We start from the raw sequence: 21,537 nt of genomic DNA, 5'->3' as shown, positions 1-21,537 counted from the left end.
CTTCACGATAGACTGCAAGAACGCCGCCGCCTACCGCTCTATAGTGTATGCGCTTTGTTCGTGCTCGTCTCTCTTTCTTTCTATCTCCCCCTTCCACTCTCTTTCTCTTTTTATCCCCATTCACCCTTCCCCCCGTGCAGGGTAGCCAACTGGAACTGCCTCTAGTTAACCTGCATGCCTTTCTATGCGTCCTTTCCTCTCTGTAACTCTAAAAAAGAAAGAAGGTTCCGGTGAGTAAGTCAGGCAAGAATATAAAGCATGGTTTTAGCAGCTCTTGCTGTTTATTAAGTACATTGTACAGCACCTACCTTAGATGTATGACACAGATAAGCATATAGTATACATATACATAAATATATGCGGAACGTCACGGCAATGCCGACGGTGAAACCTCGCCTGAAACTTCCGCACATTTGCTATGGCAATAATATATGGTAAAAGACTAAGTGCCTATTCATACATGATGTGGAATGCATAACGACCCGAGTAGCAATAGATATAGAAGGAAATTTACATTTAAGCAAAAAGAAATAAGGTGAAGCTTAGCATATAGAGAGGGCCGAAAGACGCAGTAGTACGAAAGCGGCATTCTTGGAACAGACGAAACATTTCGTCCGGTAAAATGTTATTAGTTAGATAGCCGAATGGCTATATATCTTCATGTGTCGTTTGTCTGTAGATGCTACGTTCGCTTCTGATTCTTTACTTCTTAACTGTTACGTTCCACAGAGTTTGTACGCTTCACCAAACAACGTCCGAGAAGAGATTGGCTGCGCATGATGAGGGCGAACTTTCAAACAGCAAGAAGCGAGTGGAAGTCCCAACGAGGCAGACACGAAGGACGCGACTAACGAGTTAATGTACGGTTTTCGGACGTACCTTTTTGATGCCTGCTGACTGAGTTTCAAGACTTGAACGGACGTGTTTTTGCGTAACCGCAAGCGATGTTAAAGGGACACTGAAGGTTACTATGAAGTCAAGTCAAAGTGATAAAACAATGCTCTAGAACGTCTAAGGCGTCAATATAATCGCGAACAGAGCTTTAGTAACCGAGCAATTGAGGTAAATGCATGACACGATTTGAGACCCCCCAGCGACATTCCGTTACTAGCCCAATGACGAAGGCACTCCTCATCATAATTTATGTCACTAGTACTCAGCTACTCGTATTAAAAAGATCATTTCATTAGGTTATAAGACGGAAGAAAATGCTACTTGTCTACTTCTGTTCGATTCTAAGAAAAAAAATAACATTTTGACGTTACCCTTCAGTAGTATGGGTGGTCGAAAGGTTTCGTTTTCGCTCGACTCTGCACGCTCGACTCTGCGCCGCGCGTGCTTTGGAGTTTCAGTTGTTTCGTTATCGCGTCGTGCTGCGCTGGTTCTGCTGGCTCGCGAAACTTGCATTTGCAACAAACAGCGAGAGTGCCACGTCCATGTGATGTCGTGGGATGCGCGAACGGTACGCGGAACTTGGCCAAGGGCAGTTGCAGCGACGAATCCAACGTTACTTAATTATCACTGTGTGCCAACGAGTGAACCTGAGTTGAGTTGAGTTGAGTGGTTGTAGGCTACTGGTGAGATTAGCCTTGCAGTAGCTGCCGGCAATTGCTCCACCGTAGCGACACCTAAAATGCATAAATCATATAAATCAGACACGGACCTCACAACTACACATAGTCACTCCTAAGGTCACCATGTGGAGGCCAAATCCGTGTCCTGCAGGTAATTTAAAAGAAGGCGAGAAACCTCCTTCCTATCTAACTGGTTCCCGCGCGGGAAAACAATGTCCTGAAGAGAACTATGGGGAATCCCTGTCGTTTTGAGGGAACCGAATAACGCGCTCCTTTCCGCGTTATACAGAGTACAGCACATAAGGTAATGTTCTATGTCACCGCACACACCACACGTTGAACATAATGGAGACAACGCCAGGCCAGTCTTACACATCCACGCAGGGGTACGAGCAGAGCCCGTGCGAACGCGGAGCAGTAAAGTGGCTTGGTTTCTTTTCAGACCATTAGTCACACATGGCTTGTGAGGTGAGCTCCACAAAGAGCTGAAGTGGCACGACACCGCTTCTCTGAAGAGTCTCTTGTCCTCCTGAGGCACTTTTCTCAAAGGATTCCCAGACAGCGCTCTATGGGCGAGGCTGTCCGCCATCTCGTTGCCTATGAACGAGTGAACCTCTCCGTTCGAAGTGGTTAAGTGCCGTACCTCTGCCCCATCGTGTTGGCAAAGAGCCGAAAAATCGCATAGTGTGCTCGCTGCCCTTTCGTTCAGAGGATTACGAGTTCAACGCCGACTTACTGAAGTCGTGTGGAGTGCCTTTCAAAGCAATGCTTTCCCGTAGCGCTGTTCCATCGGTCTTGCCTTCATTCTCCAAAGCGCAAGAACAACTGCAGGTCGAAGACGGGGCGGTGTGTGCGGCATTTGGTTTTCACGAAGGAAAAGCTGCAAATGTGCGAATATGTACAGCCATGACATACAGTTGCCGTCGTAGTAGTACGCAACGACGCCGGCAGCGCGAGCCTCAGCAGCGGGTCATGTTCATCAGTGCTTAAATCGCTGAAGTCGAGCCCAGCATCACGAGCCAATGTGTCGTTGTCAGGGTCGTCCATTGCAACGAGCGTCAAAGTTGGCGTCATAAAATAAAGAACCAGTTTATCGTCGCGCGCTTTCCCTTCCGCTAGCCATCATAGTTCCGCTTTCGCGCTGCTGTCGGCTCTTTCTTGGCTCTGTTTCTGGTCGAGCGTTTGCGTTTTGTGCAGAAAATCCGTAGCGCCGTCTGCGGGCACCGTTTCACTCATTGACGGCGCAACGTCACTATGAGAACATGACGTCACCACTCCTCGATCGGAGGGCGGGCGACTTGAACTGCGCTAGAGGTACGCGGACGCTTCAGAACGCATTTTCTCTTAAAATAAGTCTCTTCTTCGCAGGAAACAAGCGTTTCGAGGTTTCTGGGATGGTATTTCAACAATCCACATTGACTTAATATTGACCTTTAGTGTCCCTTTAAAGTGCGTGCTTGTGGCCCCGTAATCGGCCGTAACCTCCATGCGCCAACCATATATAGTTTCCGAGAAACGCCTCTGGAGGGACCTCTGGCGCTAACACCTACAAGAGCTGCAAGTATACTAGCATGAGAATTAGGGGTAGTACGTTGACATTCCTTAACTTCGTCCTTCTGTCTCTAAATGGCCTCATGACTTAGCAGATCGGTAATTTTTTTATGAAAAATATAGCAGAATACCGCAACAGATTACAAAGATTATGCGTTTGCGCAGGTACTGACTGCCTGAATGCGCCCGTGTGCGCGTATCTTTGGAAAGATAAGCGGCAAATAAATAACGCCGCAAGAACGTCTGAGGCCACAAGCATGAATATCAGACACGTGCATGGACTACGCTTACAGATGGAACGCATGATTTTCAATCTCATCTCAACCGAATTTACATTGAATAAAAAGTCAATAGAAACGCAGCAACATATCTATGATGTTTTTTTTTTTTTTTTTTTGTGAGGGACGTTTACTATTCCCGTGGTATCTGAGCGATCGCAGCGCCAGTGCTCCGTCAAGTGGTTTTTGTAGGAGACTCCTCGGTGCCCACAAACAATACCGTGCTCTGCGCCCAGGGATACATCTTCAAAGCCGTTTAACAGCTCGAGCGAGTCCATCCCCTCTTGCCCCCCCCCCCTGCCTCCGCAGCCCGCCTCCTATTTATTCTCTCCTATGGGCGTTGTTTCGCCGTCGAAATAGCCGCGACAACGGAGCACTCTTCAATTTGAGAACGAGCGTCCTCACGTCGCTCGTTATAAAATGAAACGGCCGGCCAATCTCGTGTCGCCAGACGTCTTGCGAGCATCCCATTAATGTTTGCGTTGTCCCGCTGGAAAGTACTCATTGCTTCATCGGTTCTCTCTTTTATTTCTCTAGCCCGTTCGCGCGTTTCACGCAGCACTAAATATTTAAGTTCGTCGCTTCTCGACGCGTCCTTTGTCGTCGCCGCAATATTTTGGGTCATTTCTCGCCTCGTACGTGGTAGCGCACATAAGCGTTCGATGAGAAGGTGGCAATTGATTTGCAGGCTCGAGGCACACCTATGAAAACATGCGCAGGTAAGAGAGAAGCGGGAAGGCGTAACGTGTGAAATTTGAGCACGCGGGCGGTAAACAGATGCTCGTCGTAAGCCAGTAAGACGATTGTGTCGAGCCTCGTGTGCCGTCGCGGTATATCTTCCTGAATAACTTGCCTCGTGTGCAGAGCTTTGTATGTGTTCGGGTCTTTTTGGCTCTCTGCTGAGCAATGCTTGCGAACAGAACGGGTAATTAAGCCAGAGAATTAAGCACAGAGTAAATAATTGTTAGGTTTTACTTAAAATGTAAAAAATAAGTTTAAAAAATTATCTCTCCTTTAACCTGCGGCAACTTGTTTCCTCGCCCACTCGCGTTTTCCCTTTTCCTTGTTACTTTTACGTTTTATTTAAAACGAATACTTCATTCCCACAATGGCTTCCCTTGGTGCTGCAATGCTTGTAGCTAACAAGTAATAATATCGTTGTAACTAACAAAAATACGTGGTATCTTCTGATCCCCTATTTACTTTCGCCCGGTCGCTGTATTCGTTGTTTTTCGGATGAATATTGCGACGCATTTTTCTTCACCATGCGCCGAGGGGTGGCCGATGCCACCAAACGTCGCCAACCTCTCCTTTGAAATCATGGTGAAAAAAGAAAAAGACAAAAATTGTTTGCTTGCAATAGCAAATTACATATGCTTCTCTGAGCGGTTCTATAATTATGTTTTTTTTTTGGCTGAAGACTCTTATGTGTCATGTGAGCCTCCGAGATGTGGATCACAAAAAAGAAAAAAAATCTTTGTCGCCTCGTCACCTACTGTCATCTTATTGAAAGTCCCACGCACGCACAAAATAAGTGCGCCAAAAAAAGATACACATCGATGAGTGCCGTGTGTACCAATATCCCGAAGCATACAACGGTGATCATACCTAGGTTGTATGCTATAGGTAGCGCCACAATACCGCGCCGCATCAAACGCAGAGGCTTCACCACGTAGTCACCTGCGCACTTGCTACAGCAATTTTACCTGTGTGCATCTGAAGAGAGGTTTCAAAGCGAACGCGCGAACTTCCGGTATTCTCGAGTCTGGCAACAGATACACCATCTTTTTTTAACTCCAGCCTGAAAACCGGCACCGTGGAGAGCAATAAACAAGCGCGATAAGTTTCGGAAAGCACGGTATACACGTGCCCGGAAAAACGGAGTACTACGCCAGTGGCTCTGGTATTCGTTTTTTCTTCGTGTGCCGAGAATTCCGCGCTATACGTTGCCGTTTAAAAACTACGGGCAGCCGCGAATTCACCTGTGTGTCTGAGCACGAGAAAAAAAAAAAAGAACAGCAGGTTAAAAATAATATGATGCACCCTTCGGGGCCTACACAGACCGACGCAGCTGTTGACCGATCAAATGTTCACACACAGGCAGACAGACGTCTGGTTGCGTCTGCATAGGTTCAAACCGGAAGCAACAAGCGAGCAGCCATTCCAGTGCTAGGGTGAAGTTGCGTGCAGTCTTAACTATATCCAAATGGCCGGGGGAAAAACATACACCCGTGTCCATAAAATTGCCCAAGAAAGCAACAGAGCGGAGCGATTGGTGGTTTAGTCAGGGGAGCGAGTGAGTCAGTGGGTGCAGTGAGGAATGAGTGAGAGGAGTGAATACAATGAATGATGAGTGAGGGGGGCGAGTGACGAGATAGCGAGTAAATGAGCGAGTGAGTTGTAAGGCTGAGGCTGGCTGGCCTTGAATTTGTTTCGTTACTACATGATAGCCTGACTTGTCAGGTATGCAGTCGGCCGCAGAAGTTTGCGATTTGTTTAAGTTGCAGTCGTTTAAGGTGGATACACTAGAGGAATGAAATCTTATATTCAATTCGCTGACAAGGCATGGCCTGGTTCAAGAACGAATCGCGCAGTCCAAAAGCGAGACTCGCAGGTCTGTATCTTGAAAGCGATCTGCGATGGGTACACAGTGCGCCGAGAGCTGATAGCTTCGCGGGCGCCGTGTTCTCGCCGCCGAGTTCGCGTTGAAATGAGATGCAGCACGAATATGAATTCGCTCGCTGCTGCGGGCCCTATCTCAAAAAGGATCGTCTTACGCACCAGACGGCTGTGTTTCCTCGTTACGTAGGCATAGAAATGCTTACGCATTTAAATACGGATCAACTGCGTGGCAACTCGCCCTGGCTACACGCCCTGGCTACTCGCTACAAGGCCCTCGACGGCGCTGAACCACATCACTGCCACTCAGTATGCGTGGTCAATAAACGACTATGTCCGTGGTGCAAACACACCTTTGGGAAACGAAGCAATGACCGCGACGCTTACGTGTTCACAGATCTGGTTCCGCGATGGATTGCTACCGAAACTGTCGCTAAATCGTAATTTAAGTTAGGGAAACGTGTATCGCGGATTATTGTTACGGCGCATTGCATCTACAGCCTGCGGCAAATGTATATTACAGCGCGTCAAGTATATTAGCCTCTACGTCAAGGGGTGGTTTTTCTCCGTACTCCTCTGTGTGGACTGACCAGTGTGCTGACAAAGCCCTCGAACACGATGCAAGAGAGAATGAGGTTGCCCGGATGATGTAGGGTATAAAAAGGCCAGCGAGACGCCACGTGAAGAACTTCTCTGCCCTTTCGTACAGGAGGACGCATGCCGAACGTTGCTTTACTTTTTGTCTTGGAGCACACCGTTCACGCGTAACGGTGTAATAAACTTCCGTTATTTGTTTTTACACGACCTCGTCTTCCTGCCGAATCCTCTCCGATGGCCAATCTGGTTCGAGCTGCAAGCAGACCCTGTTGAAGGTCGCCGAAACCCCGTACCCGTAACAACTGGTAGCAGCTCGTAACACCAGGTAGCCCTTTCAGAACCATGTACTTGTCTGTAGCAATAAAGCTGAATTGATTAAAACAGACTGAAAAAAATGATGCCGGCACATGGCTACACCCGACATGCGCTACGGTGTTACAATCTCAAGTGAACGCCGGGAGTTGGCAAGAAGAACAATAAAAAAGGGTAAGGGAGCCTCGCCACAACGCCAATGTGACGTCACAAACACGCTCGGCTGCTTTAGTTACATAGTTTCGTCGTAGGCCAGGAGTTGCAACCGTAGAGGCACCTACTAAAACTTCTAAAGCAAAACCTGGCGCTAGTGTCTAACGAGGGAAAGGATGTGCAGTACATGAATTGGTCTGAACTTCGTACGTTCGAAATTTCGTGGACTTTGTAAACGGCTGTGCGGACTTTGCATAACCTGGAAATTTTCAACAAAGTTGGGAGTTGCAAACGTAACGATTTGCAACGAGTATACATCGGCGCCAAAGGCAGATTAGTATATAAAAGGTAGGCTGAAGTGCGAGTGCTCGAGAAGTGATGGATATATAAGGGTGATGAAAGAAATGTACAAGCTGCGCCAGTCTGAAAGAGAACGCTTCATCTCTTTTAAAACAGTTATTGCTTAAACCATACAAGTCAGAACCTCACTCACCGCTGTTTGCTATATTGCCCAACTATTGAAAAATCCCGCTCATGCATACGCAAGGAAAATTGCCAGCTTTCAACGCTAATTCGGCGTTCCATTTCAAATCTATCTATCTATCTATCTATCTATCTATCTATCTATCTATCTATCTATCTATCTATCTATCTATCTATCTATCTATCTATCTATCTATCTATCTATCTATCTATCTATCTATCTATCTATCTATCTATCTATCGAGATTCGGGACCCTTTCTTGCAAAATTCCCAAAGCTGCGAGCTCTTCCGCCGAGTGAGCAACTCACCAGTTGAACGACGTTATCGCGCTTCGTACACCGGAAGAACTGTACCTTCAACTTGATCAACACTGCACCGAAATAGCTGAGCGACACGGCAGTTTCGCTTCGCCTCACCGTTTGAGCCGGTGGCAAAGCGCGAACGCAGGGCACGTTCGTTCGATGCTGACAAAGCGGGGGTAGCGGCTACGTGACGGTCGAGACCCGGGCTAAATACATTGGCGAAGCCAAGGGAAAATGGATACGGTTGAGAAGACCTCGGTGGCTGTGGTGTGTGGACGGAAACTTGAGGCTCCGTGCACAAAAGAAAAAAAAAAGAGCTGAAAAGATATTTGAAGCGGGAGTTGTCTGGCGCGCGTTTCTTGGATGAAAAGAGTTCGGAGCGCCTCGTCGCAATGCGCTGACAAGTTTCGAAAAAAGGGAAATGAGCTAGCGGAAAATAGGTGCGTGAATTCCTCGAGAGATTCGCACCCTATTTACTTTTTCTTTCTTTCTTTCTTTCTTTCTTTCTTTCTTTCTTTCTTTCTTTCTTTCTTTTCTTGATTCACACTCTTCTCACGTCTGTCCTGCAACCAGTTCATTTTTGTATACGAGAGCTTCGTGAGGTTACCGTTCTTGCAACTAAATGTGTCGCGCAGCAACCGCTAGAATACACGATGCGAAAGTTAAAGATCCGAATATGACTGACGGTCAAGAGGGGGCATTCACGTTTATGTGCAGAAATATTGTCATATGGGTATTCGATAAAAAAAGATGAATGAATGTTTTAATGATTTCCGTTTATAAAGTGCCGTCTCATGATTGTCCATTTGCGTGTGAATTTGATGTTTGCTAGACTTTCTTAATTGCTTGTGCTGAATGACCCTGCTTTTAATGTGCCCGATTCAGATGAAAGTTAACCAAGGAAAAGTGAAGGCTGGTTGAAACATCATATCAAGAAAAAAACAATTAAACTAGTAATGAAAGATAAGCGACTACAACTAAGGTATCCTCTTTTTTATGGTAGGGGAGGCCACCAAAACACCGAGTTAACTTTACTCTGTTATTTCGCTATTTGTACCCTTGGTGATATATATAGAGCACTGAAGCTTCTAAAGTTAACTTGTTTTAAATGACTTATTCGAATCCTTCTTCGGCCTTTCTGTTTGTCGTCTGCTTCGCATCCCAAATTCCCTGTAGTTGTACAATTTCCGCCTAAATCTACCTTTCCGTTTTGTCGTCTGTTGCTCGCGTCGTCTGCATTTCTTGTCGTCTGCATTCGTGCACACGCACAGCGACTTCCTTGCCGGGCTGTTTACCCAGCCTTCACAATGTCCCATTTCATGCCTGGCCACCTCGTTTCCGGTGCCTTGTCACGTTCCGCTGGTTATATTTCTATTGCTTTTCAGCCGTTTCCTTTTCCTTTTTCTTCCCCGTTATTTGACTTCGCCTCCCTCTGTACTACCCCAGCTGCGTGCTCGGGTACTCGGCGCATTAGCCTTTTCTCGCATTCATGTCACTCCTTGTCGCACCCAGATGGAGCGTCGCCCGTTAAGTGCCCTCCGGCGCGACGACAACGTGCAATGTGTCGGTAGCACTGCGATTATATTTCGCAGCCTGCCTTCGGTTTCCGCCATGCTGATTCGTTTCCCTGATTGTTTACACTCTGTCTCTTCCCTCCTACTTCTTAAACAAAGGCACTTTTGCGTCGTCTGGAGTAGGAACGGAAAGAGAGAAGTTAGACGATGTTCTTTTTTTTTTGCTTGTTCTTGCACACGAAAGGAGATTGTTGTTTGGCGTGCCGGAGTCGTCTGTCGCGCACCATGTTGAGACATTCGGCAGGCTAGGGTTAACATAATCGCCAAATGCAGCGGTTACGAAACAGCACCCTTCCAACTAAATTCCAACAGGGCGATGTTGTTGGGGATGTCGAAGGTTTGTGCGCGTACGGTTCTGGCCCGGCAAGACTGTACCGATATTTGTTTTTGCCCAACCAAGGCTGCAGCACACGAGCCAAGCGATTTTTCCCCCTTGTTTTCCGGCACAGTCAACGTAATCTCGCATGAAGGCGACAATGTGTAGTTAGGTGACGCAAAACGCCGCGTTATGTCTGTTTGCACAAGAAATGGACGGCATTGCGCCACCGTAAATCCGTCCTAGGAAACATCAGAAACGCTGGATTTCCTCGAATCACGTCTTCCATGCCGGCATTACGGAAAGCACGCGCAATTCCACGGCACAAATCGAAAATTATCACGCGCCTATGGCCCGACTCTCCTTTAAGGACTTATAATAGAGAAATCTTTTGAACTCTTGAAAGTTTCGTACGTTCACGGACCGAAGAATCCTTGAGAGGACATTGGGAGCTGTTTTAGAAACTGAAATTTCGTCATGTTGCCGAAGACCACCGTGTTCGCGTTTTGAGCCTGTCAGTCCAGGGGGTGAGGGACAATCAGAGCTGACAAGATAGCGAGTTTATCAATATGGCTGAATTTCATAAACATGCGGACGACATGTTAAGACAAGGACGCAGAGTGTGAGACTGTGTGAGAGGAAGTAAGTCATCTTGGAAGTGAATCTTTCAAGCGATACCACGAGGAATCTAACAAAACGCACTCAAAAATATTGAATTACATGCTCGACGCAGCAAGCAGAACACAGCTATCTTTTCAAGAACAACTTCATCTTCGCAGTGTGCACAATGTCGTCTTCACATGTCACAGTATACTGCCCTTGGTGGCCTCCGAAATCCTTACACAGACGGTAACGCTCTCGGAGTCTGCATGCCACCCATAACCCTTCGCAAATTCTGAGGCGTGAACGTCGCGCGATATGCAGCCCAGGGTTCGACGGAACCTCTGGAGAGGGGTGCACATTTTCTTTTTGACAGCAAAGAAACACTTGCCAATGTTAAAAAAAATACTATCGTATGAAAAATGCACCCATTTCATATGCTCCCAGCATAAGTGAAACGCTGGCAAGAATTTTTAAGAATTATGGCATACAAGTCGCACACCTGCCATTATACAAATTAGGAAGCCAGCTTGGTCCACGTACAAGACCCATTGGAACGTGAACGTCACCCTGGAGTGGTATATAAAGTAACTTGTGAGGACTGCCGCGCATCGTACATTGGAGAGACAGGCGACTTCAAACGACGTATCAAGTAGCACCAAAATGACGTGGCTTAGGGACACACCGCCATCGACGCGCTAGCTGAACATCACCTTAACACGGATCACAACGTTGATTGAAATTGTGTGACTGTCATTGATACGCGAATAGTCACTATCATCCCGACTCTTTTGGAATCATTAATCCAGACGACGCATCTTACGTTTAATCGGACATGCGGAAATCTAATAAACTCTTCTTTAAAAAAAGAGCTTTGGCGAGTGTTTGTAGCTAAAATGTAGCTAAATTTTAACTGGACGGAATCCGTAAGACAGCGGTTAGTTGCGCTGGTTCCCGCATGAAAAACAACCTTGCATCTACACTTAGTATTGTCTTTACTGCAGAAAGCCACGCAACGAACGCAAGTACAATATTGCGAGCACCGGATGATCGTAAGCAATAACATGAAAGCGCTAAGTACAAGCAAAAATAATCAATATGATGTAAACCAACACTCCAACACACTAAAACACTAGAAAAGTGGAAAGTAAGCACCAATCGGGCTGAATAACCACCGTGATCGTAAATGTTATTCATGTGCATAATCACCTGACATAAAGATACTTTTGAGGAAACTATTGTTTCTGCGTTTAGGTTTCCCATAGACGTTTTCCACATGCTATATAATTTATTACATACATTTTTCTTATTGTGAAATACACTAAGAAAAAAAGAAGAAAGCATACCGGACGTATTTATTAACGCGTCCGGATCTCATTTGAATGTTGGCGCAGGGGAATGAGTTCGGTTCCTATTTGGCAATGTTGGGCAGATTTGTGCTTCTATTTCCCACTCAATTCATTTGTTATAACATTACATGCACACATTTCAGTCTCAAAGCAGTGTAGGACCCTATGTATGACGGTCATGGCTAGTGTGGGGTACATGCTCCACGTGTTTCACGTTTTTAAGCAGTATACAAATACAGTGAAGTTAAACGCTGGAAGTAGCATCGAGAGAAATATCCAACTTAGACAACAAAACACACTTTAGCTTCTGCATTACGCATTCAACGAAAATGTCTTAAATGAGGCAGGAAAATTCATGATATCATGAGATTTGTTGATTTTTTTTTACATCCTGCGATATATCACGTGACTGCGATATTACGCGGAACGCGATTCTAAATGATGGCGCCATTCTGCTTTAAGAGCCTCTGGCTGTAAGTATTCTTGCAAATAGGCAGATTAAAGAGGTTGCTGGCCGCGGTTCTAGTGTTACGTATATGGTTATCGCCAATGCGCTTAGTGGAAAGGGATACCCTTGAGTTGGTATCTGATGAACAATTATTCCAGTTTTGTACACCCAAATCGTCAAGCGACGACAGATGAAGTGATCAGAATAAAGCTGCACTATGATCTGCATTTTTTTATAGTATTAATTCGTACGGCGCCTCTTTTCAGCCGAATTACTGATTCTAAATACATACAGACATGTGTCGTCCCCTAATATTATAGACCCTCGATTCGTTGCCGTTTGGTGAGAGCGAAGCTAGGAATGATGATGTGGACTTAACGAAGGCACCGTATATCCGTGAGAGGACGAACGTACACAAAGTAGACAAGTTTCAAGCATTTCGTTGGTGTTGCAGCTACCTAAATATATGGCTAATGCACGCAAGAAACTGTGTGATACCCATGCTTATCGCTTCTTTTTCTGATCTTCGGAAAATTCACTTGATAGCTGAATCCATTCTTTCTTGCAAAGCCGCCGATAAACCACACACTGCTTGCGGCGCCCTCAAATTGCTCTCGATAAATAACGCGCTCTTCCCGTAATACTGCCGGGACTCTTAGCCCTAAAGCGCACCGATGCGTTCCACGAAAGAAAAGAAGAAAGAAAAAAGGAAAGAGCTCGTCTCTGCTATAACTAATGAACACTTCTCGGAGCTAAACGGCTCACCCATTAAAACGACCTGCTTTCGAAATAGACGTTGCAGAGCGCTCAAACGCCCGAGTATATACACTGCTTTTTTTAATGGGGAGTCATTTCTATGTTAACCAAAGCGGGCACCACGGAATGCACACGATGTAGACACTTGCGCGCAGCGCTACGTTTTGAAAACTGTACTGAGGCACTTTGTATAAATCCCACGGGCGCAGTTATACACAGCGTCACGAAAACAAACAAACAAACAAACAAAGAAAGAGCCTATCTACACAAAACTGCGGCCGTAACGACTTGCGCAAGTTATAGACCTTGATCACACACAGAGAGAGAGAGAGAGAGAGAGAAAGAGAGAATAATATATCTCAATCATGACTCGCGGCTTACTTGGGAAACAGGGTAAGGAAAAACGAGATCGGGCCATACGTGGCTCACTGCAGGAGCCCTATATGGAAAGCCTCCATAGTGTGACGACACTTACTGCGTAACTAAAATACATAAACACGCAACATTTGTGTGCGTACGCTGCGTCGACGTGCACATGCGCACACGCCTGCATACGTGCGGGGCCATCAGGCCGTCGTCCTCACTATCGTCATAAAACAAAAGGACACGCCTGCAGAATACAAAGGTGTTCACAGCAGTTCTGCGGACAGCGTACTAAGTCTAGGCGCTGGCTCGAATGTGAAAAGCGATCAGGCCCTGATTCGGCGACTTTCTCGCAGAGGCGCCTGAAATGGAGGAAGGGAGTGGGAGGATCGCGTATTCAACTCTTCCAGCTTCTGGCATGACTGCGCTTTACGTGAAAAGGCGAGGTACTTCTGCGAAACAAAAGCTCTGACGGGCAATCCGGTGGTACACAACGGTGGCACACAAAACAACGTTGCCCCCCTCAGCGCCTCCTCCACTCCTGCACCCTTGCTAGCCCGATAAATAGTTCGGACTGTCCCTACGGTTTCATTCAAATTCATGCGGCTGTTCTCGCTGCGGCCCGTTAAGGTTGTTCCACTCCTGTGGCAACTGATACGAACTCCCCTGCGCACAAACTCCATCATGTCATTACCGTAACGCTTTCAAATGGTAATCAGCGTCTACCTTCTACAAGCCTTTTTTCTCTATCGTCTGTCTATCAGCTCTGTTTCAGACACTTCAGAGCAGATCGCAACGAACTCACTCGAATGCCGCTTTTGCGGCAGTCACAGCTCGGGCTCGTAAAGCTTTCCGGTTATCTTTTGCCAGAACGAAACAACGAAAGAAATCATCGCCTCGATGCTCGCAAGATGAGCATTCGCGATGTTCCTGAAAACAACTTTAACAGCAGAACATTATCTCCCTCCGGACCGCCATACGGAGCCCCCCTCCCCTCCCCCCCATCCTATTTCTGCATGCAGAGAGAAATCCTTATCGGCCATTTTTCATCCCGCGAAACGGCGCGGAACCGCCGCCTGAGCGAGGCGGTTCCGGACGGTCTCCCTCCCGCCAAGGTACACGTGTACACATAGCCGGCGGCGGCGACAGAAGCGGCGGTTAATCATTAACCTTCTCTTCACCTCCGCGCCTTTTACAGCCTCTGTGTGGTATGCCAGTCGGGCACCTTTGTTCTTTAATTCCTCTTTCATTCATTCATTCATTCATTCATTCATTCATTCTCTCTCTCTCTCTGTTCTCCCGTCCGCTGAGCTTTTCTTTTTTTTTTTTAATGCTCACCTTGTTATACTCGCCATCCTACGTTTTTCATCCCTACGAAATCTCAATTTTCCTCGCGTTCGCTCTCTCCCGTCTCCTTGAACGCCTTTCAGTGCTCGTCTCGTCGTCCATCTCCATCCCCACGTTTCGTCCCTCGGCACTCGGTCCCCTTTTCCTGACCTTCACCTATCTTCCCCATTCTTTGCTTGCGGCATCCACACCCCTCACCTTTCTTTCCCATGTGCCGGTTCATTCTTTAATATCCGTCCAGTTTGCAGCATTTGGTAATCCTTTCTCGCCATTTCTTTAATTTTTTCTTCTGTAGACTCCCTGTTCTCGCACTCTCACATTTTTTGTAACGTTCACAACATCCTGCTTCCTTTACTCTCCCGTTATCTCCTCTTCCTCGCTACTTCTTGTGTAGTATCATTATCCCCTCCATTTTCTGACTCGCGTCTTTTCTCGGCTCTCCATTAACTTGTAATTCACCATTTTTCTTCGTACCATAAGTTTGCCCCTTGTGAAATGATTTCTCTCCTTTCTTTCTCAACTATCCCTTTTCTTCTCCCCACAACCGTAAACGTCTTCCCGTTTCTTCCATCGACACCCTTCACGACTCCCCGTTTCCTCCCGCCCATACATTGTACCTTTCGCACTCTCGAACATTCTTTTTCGCTTGCTCTTTGCCTGACTCCTCACATCACCCCTCACACCACTCTTTCACTCCCCATTTCTTATTTTCTTCCCTTTTTTATCGTTCCCTAGTTCACTCACGCACCGCGCTGCAGCCACTGAGCTGAGGGAACCGCGCCCCGTTTCGGGAAATATAGAGGCACTAACGACTCGGCGGTATACGTATACACCACGGAACGGCTTTATACATTCGCAGGAGGCTTGGCTCGACCCTCAACGACCCTGCGCAAACCCGTACTCCTTCCTTCGTTTCCTTCCCTCACTCGCTCACTACCCTGCTAACCTCGTTCGCGCGCACACGCCTATGCCACCGCCCACTGGTCAGGTACTGTGCTACTCCACAACGTACGACCATACATGTGTATACTTGTAGCAATACGCCCGTACAGTGCGCTTGTCCTCATGCCAGTCTGTGCCCGCATGGCGCGCTGTGTACCGAGATTCCGGGAAATAATAACGAGCCTGTGGGAGGGAAAATGGGAAGGGAGGCTGCAGACGTTCCCTAACCCGCCTAGTCCATATATCAATAAACGGGAAGTGGGAAGGAGGAGGGGCGGTTGTCCCCTGTAACCTTTAACATCTATTCTTCACCAAAAAAGAGTCTGCGCAGGGAAATGAAGGCTGGGAGGTGTGATCGTGTACGATCCCTAATAGTCATTTCCTGTAACTAGAGGGGGCGGTTGTTCCCTAAACAATCTAACAAGAGCTGTTTCCTAACGACCAAGACCTTGTGTAGGGGACGTGGCACAGGTTTTCTCTGTAACCCTCATCGCCAAAGGAAAGGTTCCCCAAAGTAAGAGAAATAAGTTGTTCTCTGCAACCCTCTTCGCTGAAAAATGTAGTGCGTGCGGCGACGCGGCGTTGCGTAGCATCGGGAACGAGCAAATAATTAGCCGCTCTCTTCGCTGCAAATGGTATTGCGGTTCGCGCTGTAGCCGGATGTTCACGTTGCCAAAGCAGTTGCAGCCTATACGACTACCCAATCGGGTGTGCTGCGTGAACCGGTACCTGCGGGATAATAAATAGCCCTCCTCGCATAATAAATGTCGCGTTCCCTCCAGCTTGGTGCTTGTGCAAGAGGGCTGGGTTTTAATATTACAGGTCGCCGTTGCCTCTGCAACAGGCCGCTGATAGGAGGCGGCTAAGACCGGAACGCCGCTACTTTCTGGATGGACGCCGCTGCTAATTAGAACGCAAGCGGCTGAGAAATTGGGGACGAAGCTTACATAGTTAAAGTGTGCGTGCTTCCTACTTGTTAACGGTTTATGACTAATCATGAAGAATTTCGATCTCATGGAACTACGAATGAGAGAGAGAGCAACACATATATTCGTGAAAGCCTACTTGCCGGTAAGCTTTTCAATGAACCTGAGCGGCAATATTGTGGGTTGTTCTTTCATGGCGACTTAGTTCGCGATAGAAGAATGTGACTTTTCGGTTGAAAATTAATCACGCCCGGGGTTACGCAGTGGCCTCTTGTAGGTAACTTCAGACTTACGACATTGATAGCCGTAAACACAAGGAAATTAAAAGCCATCGATGTAGTAGAAACGAGCCCACAGAGCACCACGTTTCTGTTGCTACGCGAAAAAAGTTTCTGCAGTGACGACACCAATGGTCGGCAATAGCAATAATATTCTGTTAAAGCAGTAAGTGTATTGTTTTTGTTTTTGGACGGGGTTTACTTACTGGAATACATATCCGGAGTGCCGGGGACTATAACTAATGCATATAACTAATACATATAACTGTGCCGGGGACTAAAAGTCTAATGCTTTTGAATGAGCGTTTATTACGGAGAACCTCTGTTTTGTCGTCAATGAAGTTGTGGTGCGATTAATATGGGGCTACGTCAAGCGAGGCCACCCGTGTGTGTGAGGATATTGATTGAAATAGGGATTGATTTCTTGCTGCCTAATGGTACTGGGAGCGTCTCGATGCGTTAAGGAAGGCGCGTGCACTCTCTCATTAAACATGGCCAACATTTCAAATGCTGATTCTCGTGTCAGTTAAGGAAAGGTAAGTAGCAAACCTCTCAGTCCTTCGGAACTGTACGTGGGAAACTGGCGTTTCGCCAGGTTTATCGTTGTTTTCGTTACTGGGAGCCAACTTCCTTGAGTGCGAACCGCCTCGAGATGGACGTCACACACGCTGTGGATACTAACTACAAATTCAGTCCCATCACTGGGCTCTGCTAGTTGAAAGTTAAGTGATGTCTTGCCATTGACTTTTCCGCAGCGCTTGTCCGCAGATTACCTACAAACGCTCTGTACAGAACCGATCTGGAAATGTATACGTAGACAACGATAACTAACAGAAAACAGACATCTTAAGGAATTTTGTCAACAGAATGTGTAGCTTCTGTTGAGAAGAAGGAATATGTCCACAAGAAGGCAAAGCAGTATTCAGTTCGAAGTCTATATGGATTACCTACAGACTGTCTGAATTCCTATTTACGATGGTTACGTTCGTTTGATGGCACGTCTTCTTTTTTTTTTTTTTTTTCAAGCTGTCACATACAAGCAACGTGGCGGCTTGTAGCTATATGGCGTTCTGCTGTTGAGCATTAGGCTGCGGCTTCGGTTCATTGCCGCGGTAGCCGCATCTCTACGGGGGCGAAATGCAGCGTTCGTGTACTTAGATTTGGGTGACGGGCAAAGAACCTCGAGTGGTCAAAAGTAATCCGGATCCCTTCATTACGGCGTCCGTCATAGCCGGCTGTGCTGCAGTTTCGCGACGTTGGTCCGTGATCTGGCACCGCTTACAAGTGCTACTGGAGAAGTCGTTCAGTTCAGCACGCGTTTTATTCGGATACAAAAGCGTTCAGGACTAAAGGCACACAAGAATGCCCGACAGGGTCCTGGGCCTATCCTGCTGGGTTTGTTAGGTTATGTCTGTTCCTCGGCACTGTGTGGCTTCTTGCGACGCAGTGAGCAGGGCATGCGGGGTGGCCACGGCGCAGTCATCCGGACCGTTATCGGCGACCGAACGAGCACGAACGGGGACTAAAAAGAAAGGCCTTCCTCGGTGGCGACTGCATCGCCGGCTATGGGTGGTTCGTAGCGTCATAAAGTTTATGTGCATCCCTGCGGGACGCACTGCCAGTCTGCTTATGGAGTTGGCTCTGGCCAGAGAGCTATAGGAGGCGCTTTCTTTTTTCTCTTTCTTGTCGGCTGAAGACGCTCCCTGGGCGCCCAGAGCATTTATTGGCCGAAAATCTCTCACAAACGCAATAGAGAATAAAAGAAAACAAAATAAAAAAGAAGCAAAAGCTGTTTGCGTTGTTGTTGTTGTTGTTATCAACTGTAGATAAACTGTTAAACCGGAAAAAGAACACTGCATTAAAACAGGCTTTGCCAAGACACTGTTAGCAAATTCAGGTTACCTCTTTCCCCACAATTGTGAAGCTCACAGACATACCACATACAGAGGCATATTAGGTCTAAAAATAGTGTAAATGCAAAAAAAAGTAATAAGCCTTACCGGAGATACGTTCCACATGTGTTATTAGATGTTCATACACACTGTGCATATAAACGCACGCACTATTACACATGCACATGCATGTCGAATTGTTGATGTAACCTTAGTGCAAATTCACAACCACACACACTCAGCGCTCACACACTCTCTCTCTCTCTTTTACTCTTTCTATTCCCCTTTTCCTCACCCCCAGTGTAGGGTAGCAAACCGGATGCTCGTCTGGTTGACCTCCCTGCCTTTCCTGTCCCTGCTCTCTATCTATCTATCTATCTATCTATCTATCTATCTATCTATCTATCTATCTATCTATCTATCTATCTATCTATCTATCTATCTATCTATCTATCTATCTATCTATCTATCTATCTATCTATCTATCTATCTATCTATCTATCTCAATAAAAGCGGAAATCTCAACAAAATTTACAAAGGAAATCAAGTTACCGAGATTGCTCACCACAAGAAAATCCTGCAGGATAGTCAAAACACATCTCTCTTTAGTGGAACGTGACAATGGACCGAGTGTTCTGGTTACAAAACAAAAAAGGGGAAAAAAACCTCGGTCCTTGTAATGCGTTGGCAGCTCTAGACGACGCTTACGGAATGTAGAGAGCTCCTGGTGAACGAATGACAAGCGTGACCAGACAAAATATCGCTGGTCGCAAGAACCTATATGATATTCGTACGGGCGCACATATATACCAGGTGGGGCATACACTAAGTGGTCCAAGTTGGGGTCTACTCAGCGACGCCGCCTTCGCGAAGTGGGAGGAAGAAGCTTATCGGTGGCTGTCCACGAAAGAGAGAGAGAGAGAACACATTCATTTCAACCATGGAGGTCGTTGCTCTTGAGGTCGAGTGGGTGAGGTCGAGTGGGTAGCACACTACCTATCCACAGGTAGTGCGACCAGGTAGTTCAGTGAAAGCGCATCTCTGCTTAGCGGAGCACGAACATGGACCACGTATTTTGCTTGCACACACACGCAAAAAAAGCACTTAGCTCAACGTGGTGTATATGGTAGCTCTAATAGGTGTCACTACTAAGGATGAAAAAAAAAAAAAAATAAGAAGCGAACACGTGCGCGATCAGTTGGCTGCCGAGAAGGCGCGACTACGATAACTATCACTAGTCTCAAGAATGTATCGACTATACCGCGATTGCGACTTTGATCGAGTGGCTGTGGCAGCTGTAAGCGAGCAAACGTGAGTGAGTGAGTGAGTGAGTGAGTGAGTGAGTGAGTGAGTGAGTGAGTGAGTGAGTGAGTGAGTGAGTGATGAGTGAGTGAGTGAGTGAGTGGTGAGTGAGTGAGTGAGTGAGTGAGTGAGTGAGTGAGTGAGTGAGTGAGTGAGTGAGTGAGTGAGTGAGTGAGTGAGTGAGTGAGTGAGTGAGTGAGTGAGTGAGTGAGTGAGTGAGTGAGTGAGTGAGTGCGATTGCGCGGGCGCGTGATTCTGCAGGTGGTGCGTAGAAGGAACGTAGCAGGTACGAGGCTGTGGTTTTTAACTACGAGGGTGACGTCCGGTGCGTACATGACGTTCCTCGTGATTATGCCCGAATAATACGCACCCTACCTGCACTGCTAGCAGGGGACATACTGTAGCTTGTCTCGTGGATAATAAATAAATAAATAAATAGAAGGTGATGCATTATTACAGTTTCACATCACATTAAAGCATTGACTCACCTCTTGCAGTAACGTCGTCCTCCGCAATTCATCGTCCACTTTATCAACGAGTACAACAGCAACGACCAACACCTAATTATTTCCACCGCCGTGACAAAAGCTTCTCGGAATGAACTTCGATTACCGCTAGTCTACACGGCATCCAATCCCATCCGATATGCTCGTGCGAATTTCCTGACCCAGTCACTTCGCCTCATTTTCTTCCATCCTCGTTTGCCGTTTCCGCTCCCTCCGCACCTCAGCTTACAGTCGTGCAGCACCCCCCTCGCTCTCTCTCTCTCTCTCCTCCACCATCCCCTGCGCGATCCTGTCACTGGCTAATCGATCCGGACTGCATTCGAGTCCTTGCATGCTCGCCGCTGACCGATACGCAAAGAAAAGACGTTCGCCGTGTATCTAGGTATAGGTCCGCCCCATTTTTTCGATCCAGGGCCATGGTTCAGCCTTGCAAAAAAATAAAAATAAAAACCGCCCGTGCGCCCCTGGCACAGCCGCGTCACGTGCTACCTGCGGCTGACCATCGATCAGTTCGAACGCACGCTCGGCTGAGCACAGTTTCTGTGCCAGTGTGCGTGTGTGTGTGTTGCAAGGCTGGAGAGAACCTGTTGCGAAAGCGGTGCTTTTTCCCGTCAACCGGGGCGAGAAGCGAGGTCAGACTGTATTAGTGGTGGCATCGAATCAGCTCGTCAGTGGTTCGGCTTTGAAGACACACGCACACACACACAAGACCGCTTTCTCTCTGTTCGGAAAAAAAACTTTTCAAAAATCACCTGGGAAAGACAGCGTTGCTCCGTCGTTTCAGGGGGATTTCCGGAGAAGGCGCCAATTACCTGCGTGAGAAATTGCACTGTCAAGGTAGGTCATTCAAAAACATATATATACTAATCATCTTTTTTTTAAAATTATGACATGTTGAAATGCCGAAAGTAAGACAGAGCACGGGCGACGTCGTGTCTTCTTGGCAAAACTCCTCACACCACTGTCAATGAACATAAACCGAAGGGCTTGATTTTTGTTAATCACGACCATCCATATAACGCCTGCAGGCAATAAAGTCCAGGGGAGCATGGGGGTAATTAGCTGTGG

General features: G+C 47.0%; 1 protein-coding gene across 1 annotated transcript in view; it reads right to left on the bottom strand.

Annotated features, from left to right (window-relative positions):
* LOC126548455 (uncharacterized) overlaps positions 1–21,537 on the bottom strand; it is a 255,240-nt gene that overhangs the window by 105,966 nt on the left and 127,737 nt on the right. The window contains exon 2 of the mRNA XM_050196647.3: positions 21,222–21,281. The gene's annotated coding sequence lies outside the window, so the exon portion shown is untranslated. The remainder of the gene's footprint in view (positions 1–21,221; positions 21,282–21,537) is intronic.

Source organism: Dermacentor andersoni, chromosome 3 (assembly GCF_023375885.2).
Source record: "Dermacentor andersoni chromosome 3, qqDerAnde1_hic_scaffold, whole genome shotgun sequence".
Lineage (NCBI taxonomy): Eukaryota > Metazoa > Arthropoda > Arachnida > Ixodida > Ixodidae > Dermacentor > Dermacentor andersoni.
The sequence above is the reverse complement of the archived record's forward strand: the minus strand, read 5'-3'. Positions and strand labels throughout refer to the sequence as shown.